Source organism: Lontra canadensis, unplaced genomic scaffold (genome assembly GCF_010015895.1).
Source record: "Lontra canadensis isolate GAN:19392208 unplaced genomic scaffold, GSC_riverotter_1.0 scaffold90, whole genome shotgun sequence".
Taxonomy (NCBI): domain Eukaryota; kingdom Metazoa; phylum Chordata; class Mammalia; order Carnivora; family Mustelidae; genus Lontra; species Lontra canadensis.
In genome coordinates this window covers 6,434,437-6,448,116 of record NW_022631084.1, presented here as the reverse complement: position 1 = coordinate 6,448,116, position 13,680 = coordinate 6,434,437, and the positions used below count along the sequence as shown (strand labels likewise).

At 39.2% G+C, this 13,680-nt stretch overlaps 1 protein-coding gene across 4 annotated transcripts in view; it reads left to right on the top strand.

The window, feature by feature from the left end:
- Positions 1–13,680, top strand: part of GOLIM4 (golgi integral membrane protein 4) — an 80,323-nt gene that overhangs the window by 996 nt on the left and 65,647 nt on the right. The gene's annotated exons all lie outside the window — the stretch shown is intronic.

The following is a 13,680-nucleotide window of genomic DNA, read 5'->3' as shown; positions in this document are numbered from 1 at the left end:
TTGGTGGCACCAGCCGCGGGTCCCGGGGGGCGTTGGATGGGCCGGCGCCCACTGAGCCTTTTACCCCAGCACTTGTCTGGCCCAGCTGTAGTCTGCGCAGGCCGACCAGTAGCCCTTCCTCGGTTTCTGCCAACCCATCTCGGAGGGGCATGGTCTCAGTTGCTGTGTATTCGCTGTGCAGTTGACTTTGTCAGTAACATAAGAAATGGAGAGTTTGGCAGTGATTTCTCAAACCGTGCTGGGGTTTTTTTTTTTTTCCCCCAAGAGAAGTTTAGCCGTGACCTCGCTGCCCAAACTAATGGCCCATTAGTTTCTGTTAACTTAATAGGGTGACTTTAACGATGTTGGGAGTGTTGGAAAAGTCCTCACTGCTACTGTTCCCCATCCTGCTGGTATGTTTGGGGGAGGGTAAAAAAAAGTTTGTCTTCCTGAGTAACTTTTAGTTTGTCATAGAGGTGGGAGTGTATGTGCGTTGTGTATTTTACAGTCACCCTTGAGAAGCCCAAGAGAAGAAACAGTTTTTCATTCTATCAGATACAGTGAACACAACTTGAGCCAGACCTGCGGAAAGATTTAAAGTTCCTATCCTTCTATTTTAAAATCTCGTTTAATGTAAATTTCAGAAACATAAATGATGCATGACTGCAAAGTAAGCACCGCGTGGTCTTAAGAGCATAGTCCCCCTATACATATTTTTTGAAAGCTTTTACTTGTGTCTAGTTTTCAACACTCATGCAGTCCTCTCCCCAACCAAAAATAAAAAATAATAATACTAGAAAGCTGTGAGTAGTGAAATGTTGACAGTCTTTGCTGATAATGCAAATATAGCTTATTTCATATTACTGGGAAGATACAAGCTGGATGGATGTTTGTGTCAGTGTATGTGTATACAAATAGAAAACAGATGCCTTTTCGTTGCTTCAGCTATTTTGAGTGTTTTCTAGTAAAAAAAAAAAAAAGAAAGAAAATGACATGCTGCTGATTGCTTGGTCTTATTTTCTCTTCCCAACTTAGAAGAAAGGGAAGTATTTTTAGCTTACTGAAGCTGCATAGCCACAGGCAGTGAAAATATGTGAACTGGGTTTAGTTCTAAAGGAAAACCTGTTTTGATACAGACCTGGGTTAAGAACATTTTTCTTTAAACTTGTTGAAATTTACCCATGGCTTATCATTGTTATTCAAATTCTGGATATTTATGTATTTACCTATTTACGTAGAAGACATTAGTGGTTTCCCTATGAAGTTCAGTACAGTTAGACAAAAGGAAAATTTTGTCATCTAATACTGCCAAGGGCAGGACTGGATTTTCACACATGTGACTAGAAGGGGCATGTATGGTGGATTATGTGAGGTTGGTGCCTTAGTGTCTTAGTTTAGGGGACCCATGCAAACAGACACTGTCAAGTTCACCAATACATCCTTAGCACTGCACAGTGCCTGACACTCATGAGGGAATCAATATATATTGATTCCCTCAACAAATGAGCTGTTATCCTGAACTGTGTTGAGAAAATAAATCCTGCAGGCTATTGTCTGCTTTCTCAGGTTTCCCTTTCCTGTCTCTGCTTTTTGAAACAAAACAAAACAAAGTAACAACAAAATATTTTGCCCAAGTAGAGCTTCTGCCTCAGCAGCCAATGCTGGAACTCTGACTGAGGCCCTGATTTCTGAGTCACAGCCTGTATTTGCAGTATTTCTTTTTCTTTCTTTCTTTTCTTTCTTTCTTTCTTTCTTTCTTTCTTTCTTTCTTTCTTAATTTTAAATTTATTTTTTTTTCAGTGTTCCAATATTTATGGTATTTCATTTTGAAAATCAATCTCAATTTCTTTTCTCCTTTGATTTGCCGCCTTTTGGTGGTGATGGTGGGGGGAGAGTGGTGGTAAGTGATAATACAAGGCCATTAAAATCTTCAACATTTGTTTTGTTGCAGATGAAAAAATGTAGCTAGTTCAAGTGGCCTTAATGTTTGTTTCTTAAAGTATTTTGCCATTTCCTTGAGTTGTGGTGCTGCAACAATTATAACATGGTTATGCATGAAGAATTATTTCCTAAGCAGGCTGCAGTTTCTTCTTATTTTTTAATGGATTGATGATTGGCTTCTGTAGCATTTATTTTGGATTTCACATCTTCATGCCATTTAATGAGGATTTTTCTGACGGTATGCCGCTTTTGCTTCCCTTTTCCAATGACAAATGACATTTTACTCAGCAGCTCTGTGTTGTACCACCTGCATAGATTTGTTTTGAAGGCATTAGGCTCTCCATTCTTAGAACTTGTTTAGTTAAGTGAGATCTCTTGACCTGGCTTGGATTAAGATCAGAGTTAATTATGAGTGGCCTTCTTTAGGAAAAAAAAATATATGTGACTCTTGAAATGTTTAAGTAGTTTGGCCCTGTAATCTGAAGGTATACATTTGTTAAGTGAGCATTTTTAGGTCATCTTCAGTTTAAGGATGGGTTGTACTCCAGAGATTATTTTGAAAGTAGGTTATGTCTAACTCCAAGTGCCTTTTGCAGTAGACCCGTGCCATAAATAGGAGACGGTGAGGGGTGACCTGGGGAAAGTTCCAAGACTAAGCAGCCCCCTTTCCAGGAAAAACAAATGTCTATGTCTGCCTGGCAATATATCTATTTACTTCGCTATCTCCCACTTCTGCCACATGGAAATTACACTGAGCAGTGGGGCAGAGGTTATATATTGGTGGTAGAGGCAGTAGTTACAATCTCTGACTAGCACAGTGTTTAATCTCTTAAATTTTTTAAAAACTGCTTTCAGGTGGGCCATACCCCACTCCTTGTGTCAATACACAGTGTTTCTTAGCTCCCACTGCCCATTAGAATCAGTGGGCAGCTCCCAAACCAAATCAGTCACCATCTGTGGGGGTGAAACCCACATGGTGCCCTCCCCAGGTGATTACAACATGCAGCCAAGGTTGAGAAGTGCAACCCTGTAATCTTAAAACTGAGCCACTTGACACATTTACTTTACTTGGCCGCAAAGACATGTGAGGGTTTTGTTGTTGCTTTTCCTCCAGCATGTGATTCAAATTCTAGCCCTGCAACATTCAGTGAACTTGGCCCTCATTTTTCTTCTTTATAAGATAGAGATTAGAATGATCTATTTCACAGGAATAACGTGAGGATAAAATAATGAATGTGTAGAAGCTCCTAGCACATCCCTGGCACATAGTAGGAACTGCTCCTTAAAGACGATCTGTTATTATCATCATGGTCCCTGTGTGAGGTAAGGTATTTCACAGCTTTCTCTTCCCACGTTTATCATGGGTAAACATTTTAAAATTGACAAAATTTGTTTTTATAATTAGCTACCTCCTTTTATTTTACCTGATTGGACATCAGAGGAAATGGGTAAATGCACATAAATCCAGATACTTTCCTCTGGAGAAGGGACCTTCACTGAGAATTTAAATTTAAAAAATTAAAGTAGGGTTACTGATTAACTCTCTTTGTCATACCAGATAAGAAGAGGGTGTGTCTCCTAGTGGTAGGCAATAACCTTGTGTAACAGGATCTGGAATAGAGATGGAACTATTTAAATTTGTTAAAAGTAGGGGTGAATAGCCCCTTATTTCTGAAACATTTTTGTAGTGCTTTTGGTCTTCCCAGTGACGGCCAGAAACCATTAAGAAAAGGTTTATATAATGTTTCCTGTGCTCTTGTTCCAGATCAATATCTTAGAACTATTAAAGTAAAAAGAAAAAAAAAAAGGTGGGGGTTGGGCCCTGGGTGGCTCAGTGGGTTAAGCATCTGCCTTTGGCTCAGGTCATGATCCCAGGATCCTGGGATAGGATTACCACTTTGAGCTCTTTGCTCTGCGGGGAGTCTGCTTCTCCTTTTGCCCCTCCCCCTGCTCATGCGCCTATGTTCTCTTAAAATTTTTTTTTTTAAAAGTTTGTTGCTTCTAAGGCTCATACTGTTATTTAAGTTAGTTGTCCCTTACATTGTGTTTTCCTAACACAGGATGGCACGCTAGCCTGAGCATGAACATATCACATTGGAACTGGCGGCTTCTTTGTTTTCAGCCTCCCCTGAATGTGCTTAAAAAAGAATAAAAGTCTCCTTCAGCTCAGGGCCAGGCTTTCTTTCATCTCCAGTGTCTGGTGCCTGGCATATAGTCAGTGCTCAGGAGAGAGTAGGTCTATACCTCTGTGGTGTTTTCTGGCTGCTTATGAATGTGCTTCATACAGTGGGCGGGGAAATGTGGTGGATACAGGCTGAGGAGTCAGAGCACTTAGGTTTCAAGGCTTTCTGTCTTTTTTAAATTTTTTTTTAAACCAGCTGTATGATCTTGGGCAAGTCACTTCTCTGTGACCCACTTTTATTGTAGGTTATAATCAGAATAATAATGCTTATAATAGGTTGTCATGAGGATCAATCATGTTAGTTGGCATACAGTGCTTAGAAGTATAAGGCTTACATTTTGGACTGTACAACAGAGTGGTTCACAGAACTCAGTGATTTTAGATCTATGAGCATGGGCTGTATGTGGTATTAGGTATTCTCATTTTCAAGTGCAAAATTAGGCCTTATAGACATCAATGAGATACGGTTCATTAGATGAACACTTTCATTTAAAAAACAGAACAGAATTTTAAGTTCAATAGTTTTATTTGTATGTAAATCCCTTGCCCTAAAACGCATTCCTTGAATAAAAGATGAAAGCTTCTAGGTACTTTGTGAAAATCTGACTCAATTAAGCATTCTGTTAAATATATATGATTTGCACAGATTTGTATGATTCTACATATTGTGTCTGCCTTAGTCATTCCAGTAAATTGGAATGTGCCCATATTGGTTGACCATGTAAGAGAATTTCTCATTATTGTGAGCCTTTGATTTAAGTCCCGGATAAATTGGAAGCTTTACTTTGACTTTATTCTCTTCTGCCTTTCTAAGGAGAGTTTCTTATAGGGTTGGGGCACCGGACAGGTTTCAGGGTCTTAAGGAATGGGTGACTTGGAGTTGGAGAACTGATACGCAACAGATGGGAGAGAAACTAAAAGAGGGAAGAGAGGAACAGGGGACTGCTACCATTTTATGACTTTTCAAAGCATTGAGGAATATTCTTGCTCACATGTTTATGTTTCAAAAAAGAGAAACAGGGAGATTGGTTTTGGCATCAAATACTCTTTGAATACAGCTCTGGTGTTCACGGGTGGAGACCTTGAACAGGCAAGAAATACCTCCGGACTTGAATTTCTTTATGTTGAACTGGGGATAACAAAGTCTATTTTGCACACTTGTGTAGATTGTAAATAATACAAAATGGCGAGCATGGATCCTGGAACCCATTACTACTGCATTTATTAAGTGACCAGGACTTCTGGGTTAGCATTGGGCTGCTTTTTATTTTGCTCACTGTTTACTGCATCTAGTAGGTACTAGTGTTATTAGTTGTGGCCTAAATGTGGCTCTTTTCAGAGCTAAGTCCCTAACTTGGCTGAAACTTTCATTTAAGACATTCTCACTCTGTCTTTTCTACTGTACTCACCCTTTCTTTTCTTTCTTTCTTTCTTTCTTTTTTTTTTTTAAAGAAAGAAAAGGCCTGCATACACTTAGATGGTATCAACTAAGAGTTGCTGTTTTTCATTTTGACAAATAAGTGTTTCTATTTTGTCATTGAGGACAAAATGTTTTTGCTACTTTGCCAGTCAGTGCTTTGTGGAGTTTGTAGCTTTGGAAGTAAAAGTTATATATAATACAACTTTATTATAAGAGAATAGTGGCAAGCAGTTTTTCCTTTCAAGCCACTGTTATTTAAAGTGAATGTATTTTGATAGAATTTTGAAAATTTATTTGAAGAAATTAAATTTTTTTTTAAAGATTTTATTTATTTATTTGACAGACAGAGAGAGATCACAGTAGGCAGAGAGGCAGGCAGAGAGAGAGAGAGGAGGAAGCAGGCTCCCCGCTGAGCGGGGAGCCTGATGTGGGGCTCGATCCCAGGACTCTGGGATTATGACCTGAGCCGAAGGCAGAGGCTTAACCCCCTGAGCCACCCAGGCGCCCCAAGAAATTAAATTATTTTAAATACATAACATTTGTTGAATGTCTGCCAGGTTCAGGGGCCCTGTTAAGCACGTTACGTGCATTTTTTTCTTCTAACAGTGACATAAGCTTGTTAATGTGAGTGAAAGATCTGAGGCTCAGAGGGGTTAATTAACTTGCCAGTGTCAAGGTCAGATCTAATGAAACCGAACTTAGAACCCTAAAGTAACTTCCCAGCTGTGTTCTTTCCACAGTACTCCATTGCCCTCAAAATTATTTTAGTGTGTCTCATGAGAATATTGATGGTTCTGAGAAAGTAGGTTAGGTGGGTCGTATGAAGAGTCAAGATAAAATTTAGAATCAGAAGTAACAGGGTGATTATTTGATGAGGCATGTCCAGTGTGTAGAACATTTGCTGCTGTTACAAAAGGTAATTTTGGTTGATACGGAGTTGATTTTAGGTGGTATGTAGATGCTGCATTAAATAACATTGAAACATACCTAATAAAAACCTTAAGCCCTTTTGAATTCCCTTTCAGAGTTTTCTTGACAAGTAGAAACTCTCAGTTTGATGTTAGAATCTCTCTCTTAGCTATAGTTACTCATTTGTTTTTCTCAGAGAACTGAATAAAGGCAGCCAACAGTTTGACAGTTAGAATTTAATAATTGTTTGTCATTTATTGCATTTAAAATTAACAGTCACTATATCCATGAATACCATGTAAGTCACATTTTCCATTTACAAGGTGGTAGTATACAGGGGTTTTTTAGAAGTTTATTTTAGGGAAAAAAAATGAAATTTGGCAACTCATAGTACCTGTACAGTTCATGTGTGAGTACTTGCATGTCTGTAGTTCATGAATGCATTAACTGATTGAATCTGCTACAGACAATGAATTTTACAGTTAAAGAAACAATCCTGAAGCGGAATCATTTATCATGTATCTCAAGTCCACATATCCTGACTTCCAATACAAATAGCATTCCTCTACTGTGCTCTGCTGTCCCTGGAGATCAGCACCCTCTTCTCAGTTCCAGTAGAAACTATTGCTATTTTTAAACAATGCATTGTATTTCTGAATGGCATATTTGTGTTCTTGTTTTTATTGGCCAGTGAGTGCTTATTCAGGGGACATGCCAGTCATTGCCCTTCACTAATAGTTTTAGCCTGGAGGGATGTAGGCATGAAATAAATTGCTCTTTAAAATAGTATGACATTTTAAAAAATATTGCCTTAACTATTTTTGCATATATAAAATGTCACACTATGATAGATTGTGAATAGAAAAGTAAAAGATGGGCTGTCATTCTGAAAGATAAGGTATCACATTTGAATGACAGTTTCCTTTCTGTTGAGAGGTGCGTTTAAGAAAAATATATAATCATTTTAGAAGAGTCGAACATTTCCCATTTCACATATCATTTAAACCCCTTCTTTAAGTGGAATTTTTGTTATAAACAACAACAAAAATTCTGCAAATCAGGATATTTTAAGAGAGCTTTGACATTGCTTGTATGATCTCAATAATAGTGATGATGTTGTATAATAGATACTGTGAGCAGATTAAAATTGGGCAGCTGTTAATTACTTATTTACTTAACTTGGTTAGTGTAGGATAGTTTATTAAATTTTACATTAGTGAGATTTAATTTATAATCTCTCAACCTATTAACAAACATTGATTTTTAAAAGGATTTCATATCCTTTTTTAAAGGCTTGCTGCTATAAAACATGTTAATTTGCACTGATGTCAAGCGTCGCTTTCATGAGAAGATGAAAAATAGCTTGACTTCACTATGTAGGTGAGCATCAGCTCTAAATCCAGAAGTCATCTAAGTTTGATCTGGGTGTGGGTGAGGCTCCTTGGGTATAGTTCCTCAAGTATAGTTCCTTGTCATCTGTGAAACTAGAGTCAAGATACTGACCTCAAAACAACCAACGTACAGCAATGAAGCAGACATAAGATACCTACATGTTCTTGTTCAAAAAAGGGTAAGATGCATAATATGTAGGAGTCACTGGTCCATAGCAATTCTGAAATCCAGCTAGGCAGAAATTCCTTGACTAGGTTTCCAGACCTGGGGATAATTCTCCATGGCTCTTGATTCTACTCCTTGGGCTATTGGCTCCACTCTCTGAGTAATTTTTCCTTTTTTCATGAAAGGTAGCGTGTGTTTTGCAGCTGAGTTTTCTCAGCCTGCTTCCTGACAATAGAATTAGGGGGATGTATGGCCTTTTTTCACTTATTACAGTCTCTGATCCTTTCATTTTCTAAACTGGCAGGGTTTCTGCTCATAAAATCCTCTCAAAACTTTTTGTCAGTCTCCTGTGAAACTTGGGGATTTAGTCTATTAGACAAAAAGCACACCCACATATTTCTTGGAGATAAATTCTTCTCTGACTGGGGCTTCTGCTGAGATAAGGGATAGGCAGTGACCTTTCACTTTCCAAAAGCCTTTTGATAGGATCTCTGTGTCATACCCTTATGCTTTTAGGAGATCTATGGTCTGAATAGCTCTTTAAGAGGCCATATTTTGGGGACCCCTGGGTGGGTCAGTTGGTTATACCTCTGACTCTTAATTTCAATGCAAGTCATGATCTCAGGGTACTGAGATCAAGCCCTGTGTCAGGCTACCTGCTGGGTGTGAAGTCTGCTTGGAATTCTCTCTCTCCCTTTGTCCCTCCTCCCAACCCCGCTTGCACATGTGTGCGTTCTTTCTCTCTCAATAAAAGGGGGGGGCAACATTTCTAAGGTCTTAACAAGGATTTCTGAACAACATCTTTTGTCTCATCTTTAGACTGTGCACTCTCTGATAATTTTCTGGAATTGATCTTTGCATGGAAGCTGTTTCCTAACTTAGCATTGTTTGCTGTCGAGAGACGCTGAGAATTTTCAAAACTATCAAGTCCTTCCTCCTTTTTGTTTAGCAGTCCTTCCCCCTTTTTGTTTAGCAGTCCTTCCCCCTTTTTGTTTAGCAGTCCTTCCCTCAGTTTATCTTCTCACAGTTTACCATAATCAGCAGGAAGAAACCAGGTAGCACCTTCAGCACTTTGCTGGAAGATCTCAGCTAAATTACCCAGTTCATTCAGCACTTTTTTTTTTACTTCTCATGTAACTGCAAGTGACTGCGGGTCATGTAACTGTACATAAATGTGGGTATTGTTAAACCTTTTGCCACTACGTAATTTCCAGTTTCCAAAAAAAATTTCCTCATTTTTATTTATGCCCTTCTTAGCGATCTCTTCAAAGTCCAAAATTCTGTGAACAATATGTTTCAGGCACTTTGCACATTGACTCACACTCTTCTTCTTTTTTTAAAAGATATTATTTATTTATTTGACAGCACAGCAGGGGGAGCAGCAGGCAGAGGGAGAGGGAGAAGCAGGCTTGCAGAGCAGGGAGCCTGATGTAGGGCTCCATCCCAGGACCCTGGGATCATGACCTGTGCAGAAGGCAGATGCTTAACAACTGAGGCACCCAGGTGCCCTGACTCACACTCTTCTGAAGGCCCATTACACAGTTCCAAAGCTCTTCACCTTTCAGATTTTTGAGATGGCAGCACCCTACTCCAAAATCTATATTGGTTATCCTATTGCATAGCAAATTATCCCCAAACAACAAATGCTATCTTACAGTCACTATGGGAAAGGGATCTGGGCTTAGCTGGGTGATTTATTTTTCAAGGTCTCTCATGATGTTGCATTCAGGCTGCTGAACAGGGTAGTACTAATCTGAAAACTTGCCTGGGATTGAATGATCTGCTTCAGAATTCACTGATGTGCTTGTTGGCAGCCTCAGAAGATCCGCTTTTAATCTCACTCATCTGGGCCTTTCCCTAGGATTTTCTACAGTTCTACCATGGAAGTTAAAAAATGAAAGCTGGCTTCCCTCAGGGCAAGGGATCCAAGGGAGAGCTAAAGAGAGAGTGTGCAAGAACCTAAGATGAAAGTGAAAGTATTTTAATAACCTCAGTTTTGAAAGTGATACCCCATCACTTCTGCCATGTTGTGTTCATTAGAATTGAATCACTAAGTTCAGTCGATCCTTAAGGGAAGGGGTTTATGAGAGCATGAATAACAGAAGGTGGGGGCATTGGGGTCATCTTAGTAGCTGCCTACCACAAAGTGTTAGGTAATAATGTCATTACTGTCATTGTTGGCAGTATCCTTACCAAGGTTGTCATCAACTAACATTCATTGAGCACTTGCTCTGTAGCAGGCACTGTTCTGAATTATTTTCTTTGATGATCCAATGTAATACTTTTGTTAAAATGCGTTACTACATAGTTTAATGTGATTTATTATTTCATTTGAGGTATATTAGCAAGAAATGGCATTTGAAATCATGGCACTTTAGAGAGAAATTATCTGGTATTTAAACCATTTGAGCTCTAAGGATTGAAGTTAAGAGTTTCAGGTAGTTCTCTGAAATATAAACCCAATGAGTAAGCTGCCAAAGGAAATCCCACAGCGGAAAGCACATGTCCTTGAGAAGTTTCAAAATCCATTGGCAATATGTGAAAAGTTCTCACTCATACAGTTGACTGTATTTCTTCGGCAAATACATAGGAATGCAGTGCACGGTTGTTTGTTCATATAGTATTTTCACTTCTGATTGTTCCTTCTGATTTTATAGACTGCAGTCCTCGGTGAACACCTTATTTGATGGTCACAAGATAAATTTTGAGGGGAATGAGTTTTACTGGTCTTAGAACGATAATATCTTTGATTTAAAGAAAGAACATTAATTGCATCCCTGGTGATTTCAACTTGTTCATTGGTCTCTTTGAAAATCAAGTTTAAAACATTGCAATGAATGAGTACACTTTCATGATATTAATAAAAATAGGTTATAAGAGAATATTATGAAATAGTCATTAAATGTTTCCTAGACAATAATTATTCCAAATTCATAGTATGACCTCACTCTTCTTAACATATTTTAGTAATTAGAAATATGAGATCAATATTTCTCACAACCCTGAGATCAAGACCTGAGCTGTGATCAAGAGTCAGACGATTAAGCAACCGAGCCAGCCAGAGGCCCCAAATATTTCTATTTTCCATTTTACTTCTGTTATACCTTCCTAAGTGAATTTCTATAAGAGATAGTATTGGGAAGTGGATAGAGAATATCTTGTCAAAATGTGTTTGAGGCCATATTCCACTCAAGAATTGAGGCAAGTTCTCTCCTTGTCAGTGAAAAGTTGCTGTTGAATTTCTGTGAAATTCTGTGAATTGCTTCCTTCTGTGAAGGAGGGTGATTCTCTTCTGCTCCACTGCTACCTGTGTGGGTGCCAGATTGCTGCCATGATACTCACTGATACTCTGGGTTGCTGTGGACATCTTTTCCTTTGTGATATTCACATGGATACCATTAAGTCCTTTGTGAAACGTTGTTGTGTTACAGAATTTCTTTTCCTTTAGTGCCCACGGTTCTTGGTCATGCCACTTTGAAGAATGAGGCGGTAAGACCAGAGTGGTGGGCACCAAAGCTAAGTTTATTGAGTGATAGTATAATGCTCCCGGAAAGGGAAGGAACCCAAGAGGGTTGCCACTGGAATTTCTAAGTCTAGCAGGTTTTTGTTGTTGTTGTTGTTGTTTTTAAGATTTTATTTATTTGAGAGGGAATGAGTGAGAGAACACAAGCAGGGGCAGAGGGAGAGAGGGAGAAGCAGGCTTTCCACTGAGCAGGGAGCCTGATGCTGGGCTGGATCCCAGGATGCTGGGATCATGACCCGTGCCAAAGGCAGATGTTTAACTGAACCACCTAGGTATCCCAGTCTTGGGGCTTTTATAGACTTGTTGTCGGTCTGCTTTAATCTGATTAACCCTCCAGGAGCCTGTTACCATTGAGGTTTTTATCATTTATCTGTCACATGGGAAAGGGTGGATTTCTTCTTCCAGGGTGTTGTAAAATCCTTTTAAGCATGGTTTCCTCTTAGAGTTGAGGTGGGGCTGGGAAGGGCCTTGTTCCTACCTGCCTTTCTTCCATCTGTCCTCATTAGTCTTCCTTCTATGTCCCAAAAAACGAAATATAAAAAAAAATTCTCTACATGTTCTACAGTGTAATGTTATGTTTAGTGTGGTTCTTAGGGAGACTTAATAGGTTGCATAGTTTTTTTCCTCATATATCTTTTGCTCTCTCGGTTGATTATTACTCATTTGGATTAAGGTAGAGGATGTACTGTGTTGTTAAACTGTCTAAGGAAGCAATAGCTCCTAACCCAGTTTGCTAGAATGATGCTTTTGTGAGTGATTATCAGACTCCTTTAGACCCCAAGAAGTCTTCATCTGAGGGTCCCATGGTAGCAGTACTTTGAGTAGAGGCTGAGTCTTTAAAGAAAGACTACTTTGTTTTATTGTAGACCTCCAGCTGTTCTCAAAACTGCCTCCTACCCAGCAACAACTCATTCCTAAGGCCATATTGTGTGTCTCATCTGTGACCCTCTCTTCTTTAAGGATGGCATTTTCTATTTGAGATCCGTGGGGGTCCATGAACTTCCTGAAAATATATGTCAGTTCCATATATGTGTCTTTTTCCAAGACGGAACCCATAGCTTTTTATCAGATTCTCAAAGCATCAGTGACCTAAAAAAGGTTATGGCTTAGGGCAAATTCCTTCTTCTGAGGTCTTTTTAAGTCCATCTTGGAATTTGACCTCCCTTGGTTCTACCCCATGAATCCTCTAGAAAGTGGCTGAATTTGTAATGGGGTAGTCAGTGCTCAGTGCTATTTCCCAAAAGCCCTAACCCACTCCACCCCTCTCAAATTTGAGATTTCTGATTAGGCACTTAAATGGCACTTTATAAACTGCATTCCTAGAATCCATTAGTAATTGCTTAGTAAATAATAAAAAATACCTTGTAATTACATGAGAAAATTCTACCTTCCAAATTTATATTCATGATATCATTTGGTCCTGGAAGTAAGATATAGAGAAAAGCAATATGCTATATCATTACAATTTTAAATTTAAGGAAACAGAAGTCACACAGCATGACAGTGACACACTTGGGATTGATGTTCATATTGTTTGAATCCTAACTCAGGGATCTTAGTTATCCTCCATTTCCAAGGTCCCCTCACCCCGGAAATAAAATGAGGTTTTAACAATATTCACTAAACAGAGTTTCTGACTTCGCCTCCTCAGAGGGAACTCTTACCCTTTTTAGATTCTGGCAAGCAGTGAAGAATATTCCCAGATGGTGACTCACCTGGACTTGAGAGCTGGTCTCCTTGGAGTCCACCTGTGACCGTAAATGAACCAATGAGAATCTGTCCACCTGATACACAGCAAGCCCGTACAGACAGACTCAGGATTTCTGCAGTGAAGAAAGGCTGTTTATTGATGTGGCCCTACCCAGGAGAATGGGCAGCTAATGCTCAAAAGCCTGGAACTCCCTAATTGTTGTGTGTGAGGGTTTTTGAGGACAAAATTGAGGACAGAGGTCTTCTGAGAAGGTAGATGTTGTTGAGTGGAGGCCCATGGGGTCATGGTAGCAGATGTTACTTGATAACTTATGGCCCCACGTCATATGGTCCCCCATGGTCTGTTCCATCTCGGGAGACTTGGACTCTGAAAAATACCTTTGTTCCATATGTGAAAGCTTTCATTAGTGCTGATTAATTACGTATCCTACAGGTTCCTTTGAATGATAAGCAAGCATT